The sequence below is a fragment of the Adiantum capillus-veneris genome, chromosome 1, assembly GCF_014529385.1.
Source record: "Adiantum capillus-veneris isolate H3 chromosome 1, ASM1452938v2, whole genome shotgun sequence".
NCBI lineage: Eukaryota > Viridiplantae > Streptophyta > Polypodiopsida > Polypodiales > Pteridaceae > Adiantum > Adiantum capillus-veneris.
In genome coordinates, this window is record NC_140931.1 from 175,448,719 (window position 1) to 175,455,686 (window position 6,968).

Genomic DNA, 6,968 nt, shown 5'->3' on the forward strand with positions numbered 1-6,968 from the left:
GATTTTGACCAGGTTCTGGAATGCGGTGCACTTAATAGAGCAAAAAAGTATTTAAGGACCAGCATTTTTGCAATTTCATCTCGTATAGAGCATTGATAGTGGGGTATGCCGCCAGAGCCGTGCTCGACACCAAGGTGGTCAAGATATATTACTAATGTAGTGTTTGGAAATGCCCAACAGGGCAGTGGGTAGACGCAATAAGGTGTGTTCTCCTTAACAATGCTTTGGTCCATACATATGGAAAATGTGGTGCCTTGAAAAAATCACATAAAGTTTTTTATGAGGTTTTGATTCAAATTGTCATCCATCGAAAGCATTGATTGTAGGGTATGCCTACCGTGCTTATGGAAAGGAAGCTTCGGGCGATTTTAACCAAATGTGAAGAAGCTTGCGAGTGCCTTGGTCGATGTCCATCCTAAATATGGTGCTTAGCAACATGCATGCCAAATGTGGTGCCCTTTGGAAAGAGAGGCCGCCTGCCCATAAACTTGAGGTGGCGACCCAATTTAAGTGAAGGGAGGGGCAATAATGTGAATAGGAAGGGAAAATAGGGATGGCCAAGGCATGCAAGCAGCACAGAGAGCGAGGGAGGAGATAAAGGTGCTTATGTTGGGCTCTACGGGGCTCGGACGTGCATGGCCATGAAGCGAGAGTTGGAGAGAAGCTCACGGCACCCCAATTCGGCCCAAGTCTTGACAAAAATGGCGCTGCTCCACAATCGGCTTGCCACATCAACAAGAGTGCATTTTAATGCTCCCTAGCAACGATGGTGACATCATTGGTTACGAAGGGAAGGATATTTATAGACTCGACATGCAAAGGGAAGGGGATCGTCCATGGTGGAATTGCATGAAGAGGAGAAGGATTAAAGAGAGAGGAGGGTGATCAAGAAAGGGAAGGACTTGATCTTTCTCTCTCGCTCTTGACATGAAGGAGGAAAGGACTCGATGTCTTTCTCTCTAGCTCTTGACATCAAGGAGGAAAGGACTCGATCTTTCTCTCTCGCTCTCTACATCAAGGAGGAAATGGAAAGATAAGAAAGGGAGGTGAAGAAGAAGCAAAGGGGGTGGGGGGGCGTGGGGACAGGAAAAATGACTGAGCTCTCTCTCTGGCTCTTCTCTCTCTCTTTTTGGAACTCAGGGATCAAGAAGGAGACTCTAGGGCATGAAAAAAGGAAGTAAGTAAGGTGGTACTCGGGGTGAAACTTTTGCAGAAAAAGGAAGCTTGGGTGAAGCTTCATTGTTTTCTTTTAGATCTTCAAAATCATTCAAAGAGTTTCTATCATCAACAGAAAGTATTGAGAGATGCATGAACTAAGGGCAGGCTAAATTAATTTGGTCTAGCTTTTGTAAAAGGAGCTTAAACTCCTTGAACTCACTTAACTAATTTTATGGTGCTTCTAACAACACTCCTTGACAAACGTGTGCTAATTCTTGATAGTGCTAGTAAAATCAATTCGGTTTGTGTTCTATTTTCCTTTCCAATTCTATTGTGCAGTGTAGCACACCCTTTCTCTCTCTTTTTTCCACAACGAGCAACCGACTATCCCCGACAACTTGGTGAACCTAACGTGAAAGGTATTCAAGAGTTAAATTTGAATTTCAAAGTTGTCCAATTTGAAGGGTTAGCTGCAATGGGGTCTACTTCTGAGCGTAGGCAACAACCTCCACTCAAAGGTTGGGATCAATGCATGGTACAATAGTGAAGATCATAGATATGTTAAGGAGTGTGATGAATCTGATGAAGCTTACAAAAGGAATGTGGTTGCTTGGAAGGACAAGAAGATTCACCTCAGGGCAATAGGTGAGATACTCTGCTTGAACTTTGGTAGGAGCGGCATGAAAAATCTAGTTGAAGAAATACAGAAGAATTTTGTTCTTGTGGAAGCAGCTACATATAAGTTGCAGGTTTGAGGAAAGGGAGATGTTGATGGTGTAGGTACAAAGAAAAAATTGTGGCCTTATTATTTGAAGATAGTAGAAGCGGGTAAGGTAACTTATGGGAAGCTACGACAAGTAGGAAGCTCTATTCGGAAGACCATGAGGTGGACTGCAGCCTATGCCAAGGTTCGGAGACAAGATGGTAAGAAAGCGGTTTAGTTCTTGATTGCATGTGTTAACCATGCTAGGAACAAAGATAGTTTACATGATCATCCATTGCCAAAAGATACTCAAGGAGTTCAAAGAACATTGTGAGTTTTTGGTGGTACAAGTGAGGAGAAGTTCCCACAAATAGAAGCTTTCTCTTCCGGGTTTTTGGGGTTAGCATCTGAAGGTTCAATATCTTACAAAAGATTCAATGATTTGTCAAAGTGAATTGCGGGATGTGATGTACTTGAATCAAATGATGTGATTTCAAGGATCTTTGAAGAGGTATCTTGTGTAGATACTATGTGAGAGCTTGAGGAGATCATGCAATACATGTTACAAAGCAGAGCATTGGGCATAAATTCACTAAGGAGACATTGCAGCAACTAAAGATTGGAGAACATGGTTTCATCAATGAAGAGGAAATCAAGTTCTTTCAAGGTATGCTCAAAAAACACGGTAAAGCTTTTGCTTTTGATCCAAGTGAGATTGGATGTGTGGATCCAAGTGTGGTTTCACCTATGGTTATATTCACTATTTCTCACATGCCATGGAGTTTACATCCTATTCCAATTCCTAAATCTCACTTGCCAAAGATGATCGATTTTCTTAATGAGAAGATGCAAATGGGAATTTTGGAGCCATCATGTGCACCATACTCCAACCGATGGTTCACTGTTCCAAAGAAAAATGGTACTTTAAGGTTCATACAGGACATGCAACCGATTAACAAGGTAATAGTCCACAATGTGGGTACTAGACTAGTTGTGGATGAATTTTTTGAGGCCTTTGTAGGTAGATCTATTCACTCCATGGGTGATATTTAATCTCGATATGATCAATTTTAGCTAGCTTTGGAGAGTAGGGATACTACGATGAACATTCCTCTTGGTTTGGTAAGGATGTGCACTCTGCCACAGGGTGCAACTAATTCTATAGCTCATATGATGAACGGCATGAATAAGGTATTAAGGGAGTTTATCCCTCATGTTACTATGTCTTTCATTGATGATCTACCACTTGAAGGATGTGAAGAAAGATCCAGAGACGAGGTAAAAGATCAGAGGGGGTGCCAATGATTTGTTTCTCAACATATTGTTGACTGTGATGCTATTTTATCTAGGCTTGAAAAAGTTAACTTAGAAATCTCATGGGAAAAATCAACTTTTGGTGCTAAAGAGGTCTTAATTGTGGGGCCTATGTGTGTCCCAAATGGAAGATGACCAAGTCCGGTCAAAGTTGAAGCTATACAAAAGATGAAAGAAACATGCACATCAGTCACTTAGGTTTGAAGGTTTGTGGGTGCATGTGTATTTTATCGTATCCCATTGCTGCACTTCTCTCATGTTGCATAGATGCTTTATCAGGTGCTAAGGAAGGGTAAAAGGTTTGTATTGGTAGAAGCTCATACAATGGCCGTCGAAAAATTGAAAACAATGCTTCTCAAGGCACCTGCCTTGAGGAAGGTTGATTAAAAATGCTAAAGGCTAGTAATCTTAACAAAAGACACTAGCCCAACAGGTATTGGTTGGGCTATATGTCAAGAAGATATAGAAGGACACATGTACGTAGTTTGATTTGGAGCAAAGGTGCTCAATTATCATCAACGAGGTTACCCACAAGTTAAGAGAGAAATTTGGGGCGTTTCTACTGCTCTAAGGTCTGATAAAGAATATTTTATTGGAGCTTCAGTCGTGGTAGATACATTTTTCTTGTCACTGAGAGGGATGTTTGAAAACTACTCTACTCTAGACGTTGCCATGCTACGATGTATAGCCTATATTAAGTCTCTTAACCGCAAATTTTGTCATATTGTAGGTAGAGATAATATTGTTGAAGATATGTTTTCAAGGCCAGATATGAAGATAAAGATGATATTCTTACCACTAATGATGATGTGGGCTTAAAGTTCTATACCTCTTCTCATTTACATGCAAGATGTGGTACTCATGATCCTATTTTGGAAGTCTTTCTTGAATAGATGTATGATGGAGAATGGATTTTGATAGGTGGTTACCTAAGTACTCTTACCACATAAGAGGGATGGAGTGATCAAGAGTACAAGAGGATAAGTAAAAAGGCTTATGGCTACTTTTTAAAGGATGGTCATCTGTGGAAGCAACCAAAGCATTCAAGAGGGGTACCACAATGGGTTGTTTGTGATAAAGCAACTCAATAGTAGGTGATTAAATACTTTCATAAAAACTTATGGGCTAGACACAAAGGGGTATAGGAAACTTTTGTCAAAATCAAGGACCGCTACTAGTGGAACGGAATGCACAAAGATGTTGCTCAATTTGTGGAGACTTGTTTAGTATGCCAGCAGTATTCTAAGGTACGGCATTAAGATGGATTACATCCTACAAATCCACTAGCTATGCATTACAAGTGGGTAGTAGATTTGATTAAAATTCTCGTGGGTGTTTGGCAGATGAGGTATATTGTTCTTGCTAGAGAAGATCTCACTAATCAAGTTGAGGGAAGAGCTTTGCATACAAAGGCTACAAGTGTTGCATGAATTTTTTTACTTGAAGATGTAATTTCCAAGTATAGTTGTGTTGGTAAAATATCTTCTGAGAGAGGAGAGTTGGATCCAAATGAATCTCATGAGTTCTTTGCTCATTTGGGCATCAAATTGGCTCTTACTACGACGTACAATCTAGAAGGTAATGGGAAAAGTGAAATGGGGCATCCGCCTATTGTTAAGGATTTGGCAAAGGCATACCAAGGACATATTGGTGATTGGCCTAAGTTGCTATCTTTTTCTTTATGGGCTGATCGCACTACACACAGTTCAGTTATTACAAGTTATATGTCATTTGAATTGATGCATGGACAGAAACCCATGATGCCTTTAGAGGAGGCAGTTATGTCTTGGACTTCAATGCCATGGGAAGTGAAATGTCTACAATACATTTTCTAGCCTTACGTATTTGCTAACTGAGGGACATCAAGAAGATATTGAGCACGCCAAAGAAAATCTCAAGGAGGCAAGGCTAAAGAATAGAGTAGTGTTTGATGGAAAGCATAGACTACGACCTCTTGCTATCAAAGATGGAAATTGGGTACCTTTTATGATAGTAGCCTAGAGAATCAATATACTGCTATGCAAAAGATGGTTAAACGATGGTTTGGACCATATGTGGTGCTTCATTCTTATGATAATGCGACATCAATCATGTGAGCTTGATGGTACTATGCTCAAGGTGCCTATTGCAGGAAAAGGGGGTGAAATTGTTCTTGAAGATCTTAGCTCAAATTAGCCTCCAGAAGATAATGATATGTATGCATCGAACAATGTGTCTGATGATGATTTTGATAATGACGCGATTAAGTGAATACCGGTTGGCACAAATGGGAGGCTCTCCATGTTCAAAGGGGGTTGATGTCATGAAGCTCCGCATCCATAATGGGAAAAAGAGCAAAGAAATGCAATTTAAGCTTCTTTGAAGCCTACACATTTATTGAGCAGTGATCAAGGCTTGTTAACAGGCCAATTTTAATGCTAAATGTATGCCAGATGCGGCTTTAAGGGGCTAGAAAATATGGTTTTTATGCTAAAAGTGGGTATGTCCAAGGTGACTAAAAATTAGATTTTATGGACTAGAATTGTAGTGCTCAAAGCACTCTACGAGATTGTCTTTACGACTTGTCAATAGGAGCTACAACGAGGAAGTTATGGCAATTTTAAGCTCGATTTGATTGCAGATCTGTACCGGATTTGGCAGCTGCTGATGAAGGGTTGAAGTTGGTATGAACGCATGGATATGAATTACTCACTTTGTGGAGTGCATCGGTCTTTTTAGATTAGCAATCAGAGATCTCGTTGCCAAGATATTAGCAGTTTAAGTTTCACCGAGGGCCAATGTCGTATCCGTTTGGTCGCCTGGATTAATGTACGATCTGGTGATTTTGGATTTTGACCAGGTTTCAGAATGCGGTGCACTTAATAGAGCAAAAATTATTTAAGGAGCATCTTCTCCACAATGTTATCTCATGTAGAGCATTGATAGTGGGGTATGCTGCCAGATCCGTGCTCGGCACCATAGTGGTCAAGATATATGTCTAATGTAGTGTTTGGAAATTCCCGATAGGCCAATGGGTAGAGGCAGCAAGGTGTGTTGTGCTTAGCAATGCTTTGGTTGATACATATGGCGAATGTGGAGCCCTGAAAAAATCACATAAAGTTTTTGATGATCTTTTCATTCAAATTGTCATCCATGGAAAGCATTAATTGTAGGGCATGCCTATCATGCTTATGGAAAAAAAGCCACAGGAAATTTTAACCAAATGCGAAGGAGCTTGCCAAGGCCTTGGTCGATGTGCATGCAGAATATGGTGCTTAGCAATGTGCATACCAAACGTGGTGCCCTTTGGAAAGAGTGGCCGCCCGCCCACAAATTTGAAAGGCGTGCAGGCAGCAAGGAAGGAGATAAAGGCGCTCGAGTTTGGCTCTATGGGGCTCGGACGTGCATGACCATGAAGCGGGAGTTGGAGAGTAGCTTAAGGCACCCCAATTTGGCCTAAGTCTTGGAAAAAATTGTGCTTCTCTACAATCAACTTGCCACATCAGCAAGAGTGCATTTTTATGCTCCCTAGCAATGACGGCACCGTTGTTGCTTAGGGAGGGGAAGATATTTATAGGCTCTACATGCAAAGGGAAGGGGATCATCCGTGGGGGAATTGCATGAAGAGGAGAAGGATTAAAACGTGAGGACGATGATCAAGAAAGGAAAGGACTTGATCTTTCTCTCTTGCTCTCGACATCAAGGAGGAAAGGACTCAATCTCTTTCTCTGTCACTTTCGACATCAAGGAGTAAAGGATTCGGTATTTCTCTCTTGCTCTTGACATCAAGGAGGAATCGGAGGGGTATCAAAGG